This window comes from Talpa occidentalis, unplaced genomic scaffold, assembly GCF_014898055.3.
Source record: "Talpa occidentalis isolate TD23 unplaced genomic scaffold, MPIMG_talOcc4v2.1 talOcc4.11, whole genome shotgun sequence".
Classification (NCBI taxonomy): Eukaryota; Metazoa; Chordata; class Mammalia; order Eulipotyphla; family Talpidae; genus Talpa; species Talpa occidentalis.
Window position 1 is genome coordinate 80,422,069 of NW_023601104.1, and position 17,218 is coordinate 80,439,286.

Here is a 17,218-nt window from a genome sequence, read left to right on the forward strand (position 1 = left end):
AAGGTGGCTGGGATCTGAGGGTGGGGTTAAGCAGCCAGGTTGGTATAAAGCCAGACACGTGGCTTTGGAGGGGTCCCCCATTTTGACTCTCTGCCAGCTCGCAGCGTCCGACCAGCTCGGAGAGTGCTTTTTAGGTTTCCAGGTCCGCGGATCGGGTAGGACGCATTAAAGACTTTATTTCCCTATTTTCTCCCTGAGTTGTACATTTGCCTTATTTCCTTTTCCCTTGTAAATAAACCTTTTATTAACCTTTTGTGTGTGCCTGTAGTGGAGTATTAATAAGTCCCTTGTAAGCGCACGGGTGAGGACCCACAGCCAGGCAACCCGTTCAATATCGGGGCTGCCTATAACACTTCCAGCCCCTTCATTTTGGACTTCTGGCTTCCAGGGCTGTGAGAGAATGGGTTGCTCTATAGTAAGCCACTGTGTTGGTGGTCACTTCCTAGGGCTGCCCTGGCAAGCGGGCCTCTGCACCTATGCTCTACACTTTCATTTTGTTCAGTGGCCCCAGGGAGCCACTGACTGGCTCTCAGCAGACTTAAGAAGCTCATCCTGGTAAGTGGGGTCAGGCTTACCTCTGTTTCCTGAACAAGAATGTCGATGAAGTTTGTTTCTTTCTGGAATAAGAACTACAACACGTATAACTTGGGTCCTGGTTCTAAAAATTCAAAGAGTTTATGACTCTAAACAAAACACCCACAGTGATTTACAGTTTACCAGGGATTTACACCAGAGCCCACGTGAATCTTCAAAGTATAAATGAAACCACCACTTCATCAATGCCCATCATCCAGGAGAGCAGTGGGGGCCAATTAGGGACACGTCTAAATTACTAAGACTCGTCTTTTCTCTTTGGTCAAATGTTGTTGCTGCTTATAATCGCTGGGGAGACACCAACGGTGGACTGTTCTAAATAAAAATCTATTTCCTCACAAGCACTGTCTCTTAGAAGAGTTCTTTAGAACTTCTTAGCTGTTTTTCCCTTCTATACTAGCACTACATGAAGCAAAATTACTGTACTTATCCTTACTCTCAGTATTATGCCAGCAGAAAAAAACATGTCACACTCTCTAAAAAAATTATGAGGGAGGATGAGAGGCGGTACTTTGTGGGCTTTTTCCCATGAAAGGACGGGGGTCTGCAAGAACGGAGCAGAGACTGACTTGGAAGCAGTTCTAGGATCTAATGTTTGAGAAACTGGTTTTCAAATCTGTGCTTTAAATTATAGAAATGAATTTCATGTGGTTTAAATTTCAAAAGTTAATTTAATTTTGTTTTCAGGAAATTTTCTATTGTGCTAACAGCTTTTATTTTATTTAAACTGTCATTCATTTCAAATGAAATTTACAAACTGTACTAATTGCAATTTAGTTCCACCCAAAGTGGAGAAGCCAAGGTTACTGGAGAGTAACGAGAACATTCATTTAACTGATTTTTCTTGTATGTTTTTTCAGTTTGCCCTGCGAAACTAGTGTCTGTGTCCAGCGCTGAGACACCAGAAGCTGAGGCGAGAGTCCCAGCCTTCTACGAGCTCAGGGTCCAGCAGGAAATAGACAGGAAGTGTGACCTTGGTGGCTGTGCTGGGATCCCTGGCAGCCCTGAGGCAGCGCCCACTCAGCTTCAGAGTGTCAGACATCTTGGAAGGAATCTGTATTGTCGGTCAGGACCAGAGGGCTGAAGGTGAACAAGATGGAGGGAGCCACCTTGGCTAAGGAAGGCCAAAGGCTTTGGAGATCACAGAGAATTTGAGAAACTAACAATAGAGAAGAAGGATGGGAATATGTAGGCTGGGAAGGGGGAAAACTTGAAAGTCAGTCAGAGGAGTAGGAAGGAGCTGGGTAACAATGGTCTTGGAAGTCGGCCCTGAAAGTGGATCCTTTGCCTTGAGGGAGAGTCAGTCAAGTTTTAAGCAGAGCGTGTGTGAAGTAACCAGATTTGTGCGCCACGGCCCAGATGACAATCAGAGAAAGGCAAAAGCAGTACCAAGGAAATAAAGCTTAGTTATACCAGTCTTATTAGGGAACAAAACATACCACCTGAAATGGTGGAGTCCTCTTTCATAAGTAAAGGTAGGTCACATAGTAAATGGACCACATTTTCTCTGTATTAAGAATGGAAAGCAACTTAATCATAAAAACTGCTAATAAACAAACTGTTATTCTAACTCCAGTACCCAAAAACAATGAAATATGAGACAAGACATTACCTTCTTATTCTGTAAACATGTGTGACAAAGGTACTTGGCATTAAAAAAAACCCATCTTTCATTTCGTATACTTGAAGACAGGCCTAATGAAGGGTGATGTTTGAACATTTCCAGCCAAATTCCCTCAGTTGAGTGTGTTAAGCACCTTGTTATTTTAAGCAATTTAGACAGATATTTGCATATACAAGCAAGCACATTCTTTGAACCAGTCCATTATATAACCTCACTTATCCCTGCAGGTAATAAACTGCTACAAATGCAGAATTAGACATAATCCTGGGTTCTCTGTGCATGCACGTGCAGTCAGACCAATAAGAAATAAACACACTTTGTTTGTTAAGGACAATAGCTGCCTTCCACTTCACTTCCCTCTTAGGAATTATTTCTGCTCTCAATCCCAAATAAAAAAAAAAAAAATTTCTTAACGCATGTGGCCAGAAGAGCTAATATTGACAGCAACTATATAGAAATGTGTTGGAGTGAGCTGTGCACATCTGCTGGTGTGATACTTGGAAATAGAATGTTCTACATGTTCTCTTTTTCTCCCCACCTCCTTCAGGCATCTCAGTCATGCAACCTTTTTTAAAGACTCTAACTGTAGTCATATTTGAATATTTAAGGTGGGATTTCCTGTTAAATAATGTATAGTCCTGCCCTTCAACAGTTGATAAGCAGCTGAGGAGTTGGAAAGGAAAGGATAATGTGCCTGTGACATTGGTCTCCAACTCTTTTCATTTCTGAGAAGCAGTAGAGGCTCAAGCTGGGCTGTCCAGGGTGTGAGGCCCCACCGCCCCGCCCTCATAAGTGTCAGTGGTTGGCAGCTATTTTTTTTCCATCTATGAGCATCATTTTCCTCATCTGCAATGGAAAACCTAGGAGCCTCCCTGATGGCGCAAGGGGTTAAGTCTCAGCACTATGAAGCTATCCGCATACCTGCATATCCGAAGCCAGTGCTGCAGCCACTGCAGTGTTAGGCTAGTTAGAGGCCCAGCCAGGAAGCTGACCCACATGGTAGAGCAGTCCTCTCCTGTCTGGCCTGCTGCTCCCCTTAGCAGTGTGTTTCAGTGGATCCACCTGTTCTGCTCCCCACTCTGTCTCTGGTGAATCCTCTCACCCCGACACCTCTGGCCTACACCCCAACTCTTGTATGTATAATATATAAAATAGATCTTTAAAAAGTAAATAAATAAGTAGATAAATAAATAAAATGGAACACCCAATAGAGCCCACCTAATATGATTGTTGTAGGGATTACATAAAATAAGATTTGGAAATTGCCTCCTACTACAAGGCCTGGCACATAGAGAGGATTCAGTCATTTTGTTGTCATCATAAATATCTAGGTTTCCTGTCTAGGAATCATTTGCTTTTTTTTCCTTCCTGGCACAGTATCCCACAAAACATATTTTTGGTGAAGGAGGTATGGTAATGGGCGTATAACTATGGGACCCACAAATCCCACAACCTACCAGACCATTCAGAAGCTTCTAGCATGGCATATGTAACCATCCTTTGAACACGTAGGTAGGAACATTACAAATGATACCCTGTGAACTTGGAGCACTGGCCCACAGGCTGTAGTATGTGCCTTAAACCAGTGGGCATTAAATTGTTTTGTCTCCGGTAACTGAACACATAGGTCTTGGGACCACGGGTAGAAAGAGTTATAGCCTGGTTCACTATCATTCTCAGTGACCTTCTTGGGGAAAGTACTCTTCTGGTCCCCGCTACCCTAAGACATTGGGTATAGAGGTTATAGTTTCCAGAGGGCGACTACATCACACACCAGGTGACACAGGAAGAAAGTACCAGCAAACTTAAACAGCTGCAATCCTATCATTTTGGACTCCATGCCCACAAAGAAAGCGATTACCAAAATGGTAGTGATAATTGGCCCTGATCATCATGAGTAGGTAGGGCTGCGGCTAAGTAAAAGGGATGGGGAGAAAAACATTTGACACTCAGTTGAATCACTGGAGTCTCTCTCTTTTTTTTTTTAAATGGGGCGCTTTATTTATTTATTTTTTTAAAGATTGATTTATTTATTTATACAAGCACTGGGTACAGTCAGAAGCGTGGGAGGGTGAGAGAATTCACCAGAGCCAGAGCGGGGAGCAGAGCAGGCAGAAGGACCGAAGGACACTGCTGAGGGGAGCAGCGGGCGGCAGGAGAGGTCTGCGCGCCATGTGGGACCCTCACCCAGTGGCTGGGGATTGAACCAGCTTCGCAACCCAGCGCTCAACCGCTGCGCCACCGGGGAGGCCCACTGGAGTCTCTCTTATTGCTCTTTTGCCCAACTTAAACTGAAAATAAGCAACGGTAACAACCACTAACTACTAAAGACCTGATAGTAAGAAGCTCAGACCCCTCAAGGGTGAAGATTTGGGTCTCTCTAACAAGCAAGCAACTGCGGCTAGCAGAAAGCGTAGCTGAGACCCCGGAATGAAGGTTGAGAAGAGAGAGGATGACCATTGGGTACTGGGTGTAGGGTAAGCAGGGGGGAAAAGCTTCAGGCTTTTCCGCCCTCCCACTGCGCATGCGCACTCGCCCAAATGGCGTGGCACCCCGTGGCGTGCGTGGCTTGGCTTGGCGTGCGTGGCGTGCGTGGCTTGGCTTGGCGTGCGTGGCGTGCGTGGCATGGCGTGGCGTGCGTGGCGTGGCGCAGTGCCGCGTGGTGCGGTGGCGTGGACGGAGCAGTGCGGTGGCGAGTGGCCGAGTGCGCGGAGCGGTGAGGGCGAGCGGCGGAGAGCGTGAAGACACCAACAGGGCTGCTAGAACCGGTAACGAACCTCCCGGTGTGGGTTGGCTGCGCTACACGGGGGTCATTTTCAGCAGCAAAGGCTGTGATTTGTCCCACCAGATCAGTGCCCAGTTAGCATCTCACATAAGCCGTGGCAGCATGGGGTAGGCCGAGCATGCGGTGCGCGCGGCCCTCAGTGCCGCAGGGGTGGGCTGCAGCGGGTGCTTTGGTGCAGATCCCAGGTCCCTTCAGATTCCCTTTACTGGTTCACAGCACCCATCCTCCGGCTGCTGGGTGCTTCTCTCCTCATGATTCACACCTCCCACCTCCTTCAGGGAATTGCGTTTACTTCGCGTCACCTCACCCAATCCCCGGCCACCCAAGACAGTTCCCTAATAGAATAAAAGTTCTTTTCTTTCATTCTATTTTTTTTATTCTGTGTATGGACACTGAGGAAAAGAAATCTTTACATCTCCACATATTTAGCCCATATGGGATACCTCCAAGAGTCATGATGTTTCTGGCCAATTCTTTAGAATCTTTTCCTTTCATAAGAATCTGCAGGTAGTAGTGGTGATCGTGGTATATACATTATCGATTGGCACATCTGTAAATTATGCATGATACATCAATGTGTACTATATGTTTCAGGCTTTTTGGACAACCCTGACTTCAATTTTTCAATCCCCTAGTGACAGTGTGTTCCAGTTGGTGTGTGTATGCACTTGGATAGCAAAAGGGACGATGGGTTAGCCAGCAGGCAGGCGAGGAGAAGAAACGGAGCCATTACACAGAAGCAGGGACCCTGAAGTTAAGCAAGACTGGACCTCAAATCCTGATTCTGTCTGTTGACTTAAATAAATTGAGCCAAGCAAAGTGAATTTATTTAAGAATCAAAACCAAGGACTCCAGCCAGGGAACAGCCTCCAGATGCTTCTGGAAAAGCAATCTGAGCCTCACCAGAAGAATTTTGTACATTCTGCAAGGAAAACATTTACCTTTTCAAGGATTTTCTACAAAGAAAGTTCAGGGAGGTGCCCAATTAATGTATCTATTTGATGTTGTCTATGTATAGAGGAAAACTACACTATCTGAGCTCCTGGGACCTGGGAATTTAAGCACTGCCATACCTTGAACCCTATCTTTTTAAAAAGTTACTGATTTCTGGAAACATTTTGTTGTTGCTGACGCAGCTTCGTCCTAAAGCCAGTCCAGCTGTGACTGGGCTCTTTATCTTGCGCCCCTAGTTGAGGCCAGGGAGAGGGACATCCCCTTAATTGTTGATTTTAGTTTACACATCCCACGGCAGTGACGCCGCCCGGCATTTCATGCCGGTTCAAAGCAAGTTACTAGCTCGGACTTCCCAGGATTGAAAATGAGTTAACCTGTGCAAAGCGCATAGGCTTGCTCGGTCTAAGCACGGTAAAGGTGAGAGTTGGCCTTTTCGGAGGGGGAGGTGCAGAAAGCGCCCTCAGAGGAGTGTGGGTTGCTGTCCTTTGCAGTCAGCAGGGCCGAGGCAAGGCCCACGTGTTTTCTTTCATTTTTCCTCCCCGGGCACAGGACACCAGTGCGCCAGAGGGGAAGGGGATGTCGTCTTGGCCCAGAAGGGCCGGCCTCAGAGGAGAAAGGCCCCGAGCCCCGCGGCCACCACATGCCTCCGGGACCGCCTCTCCCGACCCTCCCCACCCCCATCTCCGCAGGGCTAAGTAGGTGAAGGTTGGGAGCCCCAGACCACGCGGCCCGCGGTCGGTTTCCTAGCAACGTCTGCCCCGCCCCGCCCCGTCCCGCCCCGTCCCGCCCCGTCCCGCCCAGCGTGGCGCGCTGGCGCCGGGCAGCAGGGGTGCGGGCCGCTGTTGCCATGGCAGCGCGGCCGCCGCACCCGACGCCGGCGGCGCCTGCGGGCAGCGCGAGCTCGCGGCCCTCGTGGGCGGACGTCTGGCTTCGGCACCCGGGGGCCAGGCCGCGAGCACGCGGGGGCCGCGCGGGGCGTGGAGTCGCCTCCCGGCGTGGCCGAGCCGCGAGGCTTGAGCCTTTGAATGGCCTGGCGACCAGGGCCCGTCTCGCGGGGCAGAGTTGGTCGTGGCCGGGTCTCCGCTTAGGAAGTGTTTTGGTTTGGGAAATCTCGTCGGATCCGCCCTCCCGGCCCCCTCGAGGGACGTGAACTCACGCGCACACGCGCACGCAGGGCTCAGTCCTCGGCCTTTCCTGGAGGATGTGTAATTTTGGAAAGAGAACTGCAGAAAAGAGCAGTTTCCAAAATAAGCCTTTAAAAACAACACTGAAAATATCCTATTTCTCGAGGTCGTTTTAAACGGAAAACCTCGCGGTCTGGAAAGGTCGTCCGCATTCAGGACTTTGCATTCTTCTCAGTCCTCCGCGACGAGCCGCCTTTGGAGAATTCGGCTGCCGGTGGTGAACTGAATCCTGTACCCCACTAGCCAGCGTTATGATCGCTCTGCCGAGGGCCTCCTCACAAAGACAAAGCCACACGGCCCTCAGTCCTTCTCTGACTTGGGAGTATTTTTAACAGAGGCGGAGTCAGTCACGTGTTTGTGAGTTTAATCAAATTGACAAGGGCTCTGAGCGAGAGAAGCTTGCTCTCTAATGCGAAGGCAGCGTCGGTACTAGAGATGCATTTTCTTTGCACTTATTCGAATCAGAGCTTTTCAAATGCAATCTTCACTTGCATATATATTTTTCTCGATCTGCTGCAACTGGAAAATTTAAATCAAAATCCTATTTCTTATATTCATTTTTATGGTAAATGTGTCTAGGCTGGGATTATGCATTTTCTTGATCAACAAGGAAATGCGCAGCAATCACTGTGAATTGAGCACCTTGCTGATTGAGCAACACTTGAACCTGGAGGCAGGCACCACCATATTCTTAAAATGAGAATCCTCCACGGTATATTTCACAAGCATATTCACAGCTAACCTTTTCCATTCTAAAGGCTCATTCCCTCGGAACTTTTTATTCATCATTTTGTCAGAGTATTTAATCTCTTAGAAAACCACTTTCACATACTTTTTAGCTTGAAAACGTGATTGTGGCTAGCCAGGTGATCAAATTTTTTATGTATCTATAATATATGTATGCATTGTAATATACATATATATATATATATATATATATAACTTCTCTTATTTCTATGGACCACATTTTCCCCACCATCCAAACAAAACCATTAATTTGCATGGTGGATAGTAGTGGATAAATTCTGAAAGCTAGCTAACGGGTCGAAAAATAATAGTTGCAAATTTACCACTGTTTGAGGAAAAAACTAAAACTGTGTACCTGATGACTTATGTATAAGGCAAATCACTAAGTTTATCTGTTTTAGATTTAGTGGTTTAAATGTTAAAGATTCGCATTTGCAAATATTAATTTTTATTTGATTCATCAGGATGAGCCCCAACCAACCTGATTGCACAGTATTGGGCAGGGTCCATGTTGCCTGAGGTAGCAACTAGAATTCACCAGGTCAGCTCTTCAAACTGGTGGTGGTTCTCTGTAGGTAGAACTTAGTTACACTTATAAGTTAACCCAACCTCCCCTCCTCATACTTGATTGACCACTGTGGAGAGTAAGACACCAGAGGAGCCTGTAGGACTGATCCATACCCCACTTTATTAATGGTGTGAATGCTGATTTTCCACACAATTTCCCACTGTTAGTTTCCAGTATAACAAGGTTTTTATCTTATTTATGGTTATTGTTTTCTCAAGAATCTTATCAAACACGAGATCCATTTTGTATGCTCACCTTTTCCTCTTTCTTCAAATAATAGTGACCTTAAGATTTGTGCATCCTATTGCTGTTACAGACTACTGGCCTCTTGTTTAATCCTGCATTAAACTCACCCTCCTGCTTTATCTATACTCCTTTCATCTTTTAGAGGGTTATCATTATATGGACTCTTTCATGAAATATTTTACCATGAGAATAAACAGATCTTTCTCCATTTTTCTGCATTCCTTGAAAAGGAATTTGCTCATTTACCTCTATGTCTTTATCCTTCTTTAAATATTCATGTTTCCCAGTTTCATTTCTTATACAATGAAATAAACCAAAATACTTATCTTGTTACCACAGAAATGGTGGTGTTACCACAAATTGTGTAATGTGCTTGTTTAGCTCTTAATGTCCTATGTTTAGCTCTACTGATCTCAGTAAAATATAGATGCTTCTCTTGCTGAAAGACTCTGCCATCCTGGGCCTCCCCGGTGGCGCAGCGGTTGAGTGCTGGGTTGCGAAGCTGCCCATGGCCTCCGTGGCGCCGGTTCGATCCCCGGCTGCTCCCCGGCCACCGGAGGAGGGCCCCGCATGGCGCGCAGACCTCTCCTGCCGCCCACTGCTCCCCTCAGCAGTGTACTTCGTCAGTCTGCCTGTTCTGCTCCCTGCTCTGGCTCTGGTGAATTCTCTCATCCTCCCGCGCTTCTGACTGTACCCAGTGCTTGTGTAAACAAACAAACAAAAAAAAACAACCAAATAAATAAATAAAACATGCCTCTATAAAAAAAAAAAATTTATAAAAAAAAAAAAAAAGACTCTGCCATCCTGAAATCCTAAAATACTTTATTCTGTCAAGCTATAAGGCCATCTAATATTATCAGATTATTTATGTGGTTTTGAAGAGGCATATAGTTTAGTAGTTAGGAGACAAGACATTGGACTCACCAGGGTTTAAATGCTGGTTCAAAAATGTACTAGCTGTGTGATTTTAAATAAAATAGGTCTCAGGTTCCTCATTTGTAAAATGGAATTTACAGCGCTCGATTTGCTAGGTTTGGGGACTTTAGAGGATTAAATGACATAGTTCTTGTGAATATTTTTTTAAAGATTTATTTTATTTATACAATAGCTGGGGTACAGGCCAGAGGCGTGGGAGGGTGAGAGGATTCACCAGAGACAGAATGGGGAGCAGAACAGGCAGATGGACGAAAGCACTGCTGAGGGGAGCAGTGGGTGAGACGAGAGATCTACTGCACCATGTGGGTGTCTCCCTGGCCGGCCGGGAATCGAACCTGCCCTGCAGAGTCTGCACACAGCTGCAGAGGCTGCGGACAGCTTCACAGCACTGCGCTCAACCCACTGCAGGGAGGCCCTCTTGGGAATTTCTTAACATGAGATCAGCACTCAATAAATGTAAACAGTGGCAATCATTATTATTATCGATATTGAAGCATTGTTTGCATTGTCACCAATTCATTAGCCTGGATTTGTTACTAGACTATCCACAGATAGACAGGATTCTGACAGATGTAAAACAGGCATTTTTGATTAAGGAGGGAGGGGGTGCAAGGAGAAGGGAAAAGTGGACTATGAACCAGCAGCTGAAGGGGAGTGCAGAGATTTCCTGGAAACCCAAGCCCAGCCTAGGGGTCACCAACCACCTAAGGTGACAGAGGGGAGTAAAAAAGAATCAGAGCTAAAAGTAGTTGTGACATAGTCAGATAAAGCCATGAGAGATGAGATTATTTTTTTAATATGTAAGATTATGATATCTGCTATACAGGAAAAATGTGAAAAAGTGGAGGATTGTGAAACATACATAAGACTTATGATGATTTTTTATTAGTCATGGTTCCTTGGTAGAGATCAGAATCCACTCTGGGGAGTTTAAGCAGACAGAAATTTATTATAGGGTGTGATAAAATGGTTTACAGATTGTTCTTAGGATTGAATAAATTCTCTAGAATGTGCATCAGGAAAAACTCTAACTGACCACACAGAACTGGGCCACGCAGAGGCTGCTACCTTTGCACATGCAAAGCTTCCAGACCACTTGTGACATTGCCCGTGCAGCTGCAGGCTTGGGAGTCCCACCGCCATGGCCATCACAGGAGTTGGCCACCATGGACACTCCCAAATCAGGAAGTCTCTGCTCCTGCCGTGGCCAGCTCCAGTTACAGCATCCTCGTGGGGCTGCCACCAGCAGGACGATCTCCAGTCCTCCTCTGACAACTCAGGGCTTGCGACCACATTGGCACCTATGTCAACCCAGTTCAAGAAGCACCCATGGCTCCTTGGCCTTGCTTGGAAATAGAAACAGCAGAAGCCCACACGTGAACCTGGAGTCATGCAAATACATCATGAGAATCTAAATTATAGCCATAACTTTGTTTCTAAAAGTCTGAGAAATGAATTTTCTCTGCAGCAGAGGAAGGGATGTGGAAAGGATGTCAGCACGGCACTTGGCCCAGTCCATGTTGTCGACTGCAGACCACGTCTTTGGGAGTCAAATGTCCACATACACTCTTCTTCCTAAATTTAAACTTCCACATAATAGCAGTTTCCCAGATCCTTCCTAACATTTAAATACACTTGCCTTCTCCCCAAAGGGAGACCAACACTTCTCTGCGCCCATCTGTGGGTAATGTCCATTATGCCTTTAGTCTAGTCACAGCCCAGTCCTGATGCCCCACAGCCTATAGACTGAATTATAAGGTTAATCCTCCCTCTATGTCCATCGCCTCAACCTGTTATAAAATATTGGGCTGTTGGAAAAGTCATGACCCATTTTTGCTTGAAAAACATAGAAGAAACACATCATGACTTTCCTGACAACCAAATATTAACGGCAAGGGGGAAGGAATGAAAAGGAAAGTATTAAGATATGTAAATGAATCAGAAAGACACCAAGAAAAAAATACGGTCACTTGGACTTACTCTTGGCCCATAGTGGGTATTTATAACTTCCATCCTCTTCTGCCTGCTGCTGGAAGTCATCGCTCCCAAAAGTGGTTCAGGGACCAGTCTTCCTCATCTGGTGGTGAGGCCTCAGCCTTCATCCTGCGATGTCTGAATTCCAGGATTGCTGACGTTTCCTATGACTTTTGTTGCTCTTTCCATAAAATCACCAGTAGGCTCTGCAGAAAATATGATATGATCTTCCCTAAGTGGACACAACCTTCGTTTCCCCCAATAGTCAGGAAGCCATGCCCATTGGAAAGTGTCCACTTCCAGGTGAGTGGACCACAAATTCCTTGATGGAAGAGTCTACAAACCTCAACATTAACAAAAAGTTCTGTTCATGGAGAGGCAAGTAGAACTATTTTTGAAAGATAAAACACAAGTCAAATTTATCAGATGTTTCTACAGTCAGCTATGGTGATCTTCTTTCTGGTCTTGCCTTTCCTGGACCCAAAGTGCTCCATGCTTCCATAATATTCATGCCCTCTTTCATCTTGCCAAAGACCATATGTCATCCAAACACTCAGTCTTGGCAGTGCAGGTGAAAAACTGGGGACTGTTTGTGTTAGGTCCTGCATTTGCCACTGACAAGATTCTGGGACCTGTATGCTACAGGATGAAATTCTCATCATCAATCAGCTTTCTGCCCATGGATGAACTAGCCAGCTGTGCCATTATAGCAGGTTAAGTCACCACCCTGGCACATAAGTCCTGGAATAAAACTGTGAAAGCAGGAACCTTTATAACCAAGTCCTTTCTCCCTAGAGCTCAGAGCAGGAAAGTTTTCTGCTGTCTTTGGAACTTTGCAAACAGCAGCAAGTGATGGCACCTGATCTGGAGCAGATCCACTTCCAGAAGGCCGTTCCTCTTTCTGGATCACTTCCTGCCAACACCAGGAGTAAAAGGGAAAACCTGGAACATATCCCCTCACAGCCCTCAAAATGAACCAGCCCTGCCAACACCTTGATTTTGGACCTCCAGCCTACAGAATTAATTGTGAGACAGTAAATTTTCTCTTGCTTGTCACCAGTTTGAGGTACTTCACTATGGCAGCTCTAGGAACTGAATACAGTGTGCCTGTCCACAGCCCGGCGCTCAACCCGCTGCGCCACCAGGGAGGCCCGGTCTCCTTTATTATGACCAATCATTCTGCAATATCCACCACTGAGAAGGGAGCCCCTAAAATAATGTGAGATGATGTCATTATTTATTTAATTAGTAGCTGTATTTTAACTCTGAGATGGTTCAGAATTTAAAAAGATCATTTAACAAATGTTTAAGAACATCCAAGCTTTAATATTTCTATGTTTATCAAGAAGGGATCTGTTCATGTTTGTTAATTTTTGTTTAAGAGAATTTAGCCTCTTGGTTAAATAGGTTAAATACGTCAGTCTTGTTATTCTAAGTAAAAATTATAATTGCCTTAGCTTGAGATTTCTAAAGTGAAATCTTTCTACAAAGTATTGAAATGTTTACGAGAACTTAACACTCAACATTGTTTTAAGATTATAATAGGTGTAAGTTATATAAATGTAAATATAACTACAACTATGTCTATATAGTTATAAACTTCAACATGGCATATCAGATCTACAAGATTAAAACAAACAATTGGAAAGGGTTTTTGTGTGTTAAGATAGACACTTAAGTTATATTACAAGGAAATCTAATATATCAGGTATATAAATATATTTCTATAATATAAATATATATTTATGTAATTTATTTAATAATATATAATTTATATATAATTTATATTTATAATAAATCTATATAAATTATATATTTACATTTATACAAACGTATATTATATATATTACTATAACATAAATACTATATTTATATACTTGATGCATATAATATAAATATATTTCTATAATGTAAGTATATTATATGTATGTAATATATGATATAAAATTATATATAATAAATAAAATGTATAATTTATATATTATATGATATATAAATATATCATAATATTTACATTATAGAAATATATTTATATGTGTGCTGTATTAGATTTTAGAAATATATTTCTATAATACAAATATTATATTTATATAAAGACATTTTAACTGAATCTATAAAAATCTCCTTAAAATGATTGTCAAGATTTGCTATTTTTGAATATAGACTACTAAGATCTGTAAATTGAATCCAAGAGAAATATTGGCAAACTTTCTACATGGGACCAGTAGTAAATATCTTAGGTTTGGGGAACCCTGTGCTCTCTGCTACAATTACTGGACCCTGCTATGTAGCACAAAAGTAGCCAGAGACAGGATATCAGTGAACAGATGTGGCTATGTTCCAAAAAGCGTTATGAACAAAAGCAGGCATCCAGCCAGATTTGGCCCACAGGCTGTGGTTTACCCACTTCTTATCTAAAGAATAAAGATTTTTAGATTTATACATTTTTTAAACTAATAACTCAATAAGTCAAATAGTAATTATAAAAACCAAGATGACCAGTGAATAACCATTGCTCTGCACTGAAGCCACCGTCAAAGGCAACTCCCAGCTCACCATGCAGTGAGCAAGATGGCACTGGGAAACAATGTGCATTAGCAGAGAGAAGATGAATGGAGTTGGAAAACTGGTTTTAGTCCTATCACTGTGACTCAACTATGTTATTTGGAGAAAATCATTTAGCATCTAATGTTTGTAAAGGAAAGTATATAATCTCCATAAAGATACTGTACTATTTCCCTGAAACCTTACATAAAAGTGTACGTTGAAGCCAGAAAGTGTCTTTCAAAAAGTATTATCACAACCGAAATGTAACTGCATTTGCACAAATGGTTGGTCCACAAACCATAACAAGAATTTTGAACAATTTCTTTCCATAATATATTACTTGAAAAATGACCATCTTGGTTGTAATGATGTTCTATCAATCAGAATTTGAAATTATATTCAGAAATGTATCTCTTCAACAAAAAATGTCAACAGGTTTTATTTTACTGGTATGCAGATTTATTTATTTCTCTTTTTATTAATTAATTGGTTTTTTTCTTACATGGTGGTCGTCCTCCTAGTCCTCCCACCACTATATCACCTGTGAACTACCACCATATTCTCTTGTGTTCTTCCCTCTTTCCTCTGTTTTGACCCTCCCCCCACCCACCCCCGCCTTGCCTCTCCCCTGCAGGATGCCTCAGGTCTGTGGTCAGCTTGCTAGGTTTAACTTTTTCTTGACCTTTTGTTTGGTTTCTCTATATTCCACCTATAAGTGAGACCACCTGATATTTACCTTTTTTCCTTCCGACTTATTTTGGCTAGTGTAATCCCCTCCAGTGCCATCCATGTTGTAGCAAATGACATGAGTTTGTCTTTTTTGATTGCTGAGTAGTGTTCCATTGTGTAAATATACTGCATCTTTTTGACCTATCCGTCTATTGGGGCATTTGGGTTGTTTCCATATCTTGGCTATTGTAAATAGAGCTGCAATAAACATAGAAATGCAGGTTTCCTTTCAAATTAGAGTTTTTGTATCCTTTGAGTAGATTCTGGGAGTGGAATTGCTGCATCATATGGTAGGTCCATTTTTGGTGCTCTGAGGAGCCTCACACAGCTTTCCAAAGTGGCTAGACCAGTTTACATTACCACAAGCAGTATAGGCGGATTCCTTTATCTCCACATCCTTTCCAGCATTTGTTGCTTCCAGTTTTTGTTTTTTTTTAATGTGGGTCATTCTCACTGGAGTGAATTGGTATCTCATTATGGCTTTGATTTGCATTTCTTTGATTATTAGTGATGTTGAATGTTTTTTCACATGCCTATTGGCCATTTGCATTTCTACTTTAGAAAAGAGTCTTTTTAGTTTTACCCATTTTTTGACTGGTTTTCAACTATTTTATACTTAAACAGTTTCAACACAGAATCTTTCTTTTTTTTTTTAAGATTTATTTATTTATGCATACAAGAACCGGGGCACAGGCCACAAATGCCGGGCGGGTGGGGAGGGGGGCGGTGGCGGTGAGAGGATTCACCAGAGACAGAATGGGGAACAGAACAGGCGGATTGACTGAAATACACTGCTGAGGGGAGCAGTGGGCGAGTCAGGAGAGGTCTGCTGCGCCATGTGGGCAGCTCCTGGCCAGGGATCGAACCCATGCTGCACTGGCTGCAGCGAGCTTCATTGGTTGCATCTTAACCCCTTGCGTCACCAGAGAGGCCCAGTTTCAACAGATTCTTTCTAAAACTCAGGAAAAGCCCAATTTTTTAAATTTGATCTGTGTTTTTGTGACATAGTAGCTGTATAATTTACAGCTAGAAGGAATCTTAGTAATCATTCCATTCAGTTCTACACTTATTTACAGATAAGGATGCTGAGGATCTGATGGGCCCAAGAGCACATTTTTAAAGAGCACATTTATGACTTAGTTACATTATAAATTAAAACAGACTCCATAGAACAAATGGACTTTTTGTATTTGTGAGACCTTTGTGATGTGTATGGTTCCAAATCTTACAACAGTAATAGACAACTGGAAAGAGCAGTGAGTGATTTACAGCCACAGAGGCATCCTGCAGTCCTCTCCAAGTCTATTCAAGCGAACTATTTGGAATCCTATTTGTAGGGAAAATGATCCCTTGTTCCTTTGGATTCTTTATTTCTCTCATTTGTACTGTATTTCCTCTGTAGGCTTCCTAGAATATATTGATAGAAGAAAATAGTAAACAAATCCTCTCTCACATTCTTTTTCAGTGTTTGTCCATGGAGAGTTTGCCTATTAAGTTTACTATTTTATTTTATTTAATCTAATCAGCTCCCTGTAAGAAATACCATTGAGGAAGATTGTCTAAGGTATATGTTTTCATGCTGGCATTGAAAAGCATTAATAGAAGTTAAATGTGGAAATCCCAGCATGCTGAGATAAGTTTACAACTGTAAAATATAATTTCCTCCCAAGTCTTTTCCAATTGGAAAGCTTGCGAATGGTTCGTTAAATTCAAATATTTATGTAGTTTTAGTAGTATCATAAAAGGAACTTATTTTCATTCTTTCTTTTGTCTTAGTCATGTTACATAGTTTACAGTATAATGCACTGAACTAGCTTTGGGACATAGGGGGGTCTCACGCAGACAGGTACTTCCATGGCCAGCCTGGGCTCAGGTGGGGAGTCCTTGCTTCTCACTAAACTGCCATCCGGTATTTTCTCCAAATACGTAGAATACACATATATATGGTTTGTTCTGAAATTGGCATTATGCTTATGTATTGTGTGTAAACTGCCTTTGTCAATTCATATGGCTGTTTTCTCAAATGATGAAGTGTTCTTTTGTAGCATGATATTTAATGTCACACGGTATTCCATCAGCCAGACGAATGATCATTAATTTACCCGCTCTGTTGTCGGACATTGTGTTTCCAATTTTTCACTATTATAAATAATGTTGTGATGAATATCCTGGTACATAAATCTTTGTGCCCAGTTCTGATCATTTCTGTAAGATAAATTCCTAGACATGAAATGACTGGAATTCACAAGGAATGTGGATATTTGTAAAACTCCTGATATATAATGATCATGATGATACAATTTATTGGGCTCTATGTGCTGGACACTGTG

The 17,218-nt window shown here is 42.9% G+C and overlaps 1 pseudogene; it reads right to left on the reverse strand.

Annotated features, from left to right (window-relative positions):
• Window positions 1-12,034: 12,034 nt before the first annotated feature.
• Window positions 12,035-14,949, reverse strand: LOC119238118 (peptidyl-prolyl cis-trans isomerase A-like; annotated as a pseudogene).
• Window positions 14,950-17,218: the final 2,269 nt, after the last annotated feature.